Source organism: Toxorhynchites rutilus, chromosome 2, assembly GCF_029784135.1.
Source record: "Toxorhynchites rutilus septentrionalis strain SRP chromosome 2, ASM2978413v1, whole genome shotgun sequence".
NCBI classification, from domain to species: domain Eukaryota; kingdom Metazoa; phylum Arthropoda; class Insecta; order Diptera; family Culicidae; genus Toxorhynchites; species Toxorhynchites rutilus.
In genome coordinates, this window is record NC_073745.1 from 253,431,111 (window position 1) to 253,432,452 (window position 1,342).

Here is a 1,342-nt window from a genome sequence, read left to right on the forward strand (position 1 = left end):
CCAATGCGACACTGAGTGGTGCCTCAGCATATCGTTTTATAAGTAACTTACTGTACTTTTTATGCCAACATATCTCTTAACTCCAAATTTCGGAATGAAAATCATTCGCGACTAGTTGAAAGAATTATTCTATTTATTATTATTGTTGCATAAGGGTCGGACTACGGGGTTTAAGCCCTTGCTCTTAGAGAGGGGGTGGGTGAATCGAACCACCATAGAATTAGTATTGCTCCCCAAAACCTCCATATGCAAATTTTGGTTCAATTCGCTTGATTAGTTCTCGAGTTATTCTAACCAAAATAGAAACATTTATTGCACTCTGAAACCTCCACATGCCAAATTTGGTTTCGTTTGCTTGATTATATTTCGAGTAATGCAGAAATTTCTGTTTCATTTGTATGGCAGCCCACCTTTAGGAGGGGTCTCGAACTATCATAAGAACTTTCCCCGACCCCAAAAACCCCTACATACCAATTTTCATGTCGATCGGTTCAGTAGTTTCCGATTCCATAAAAATCAGACAGACAGACAGGCAGAGAGAAATCCATTTTTATAGATATAGAAGATGAGTTTTGGTAGAAGTACTAGGAAATTTATAGTAAAAGGAAATTGTAAAGGGTCAATTAGAAGATCAATCAATGAATAGTTCTGGATCGTTGGATCAATGAACGTTCGCTTAGTAAGAAAACGTGAATGTTCGAATGTAATCATAACAAAAAACCCATTTTGAGCGGGACGCAGTTTGATATAATTCAATGAAACAAACTTTCCATAAATTCGACGTTTATTAGGCTTTCTACAAAAATGCTTATTAGATGACCCCCGGGGAAAAGAAGTTGGACATCGGGTGTCCGCCGGATCTAGCGGATCCGGCATTTACAGCCATCTCTCTCTCAGGCGGAACGCGAGAGCGTCGAATGGGAGCCTGGTTCCGGACGCTCAACTGTAAAGCTCAGCAGAAACTGAAAAAAAAGACCGAAAGCAAGGTGGCCTGATCGTTCCGCAACTTGGGCCGGAAGGTCGAGTCAACCGGTTAAATGGTGAAGAAGCACCTGACCAAAATGAACATTTCTATGCAGAAGTGTCAGTCGAAACACATCAGTGCTTGAGCTTGAGCTTGGGTAGACTGTACACTTCGTAGTTGCTCTCTGTGATTGACCGGATTTTTAGCGTTACGTAATTTGTTCATTTCTAAGGCGTTCTAGCGACGCCTTAGTTCATTTTCTAATGAATACCTTCCCATGAAGAGGGGAAACCGGACGATTAGTGTTCCAAGAGTAATTGAGAGCGATTTTTGAATTATTCTCCAAAAAGTCTGTGATATTATTTAAGTAATCAATAA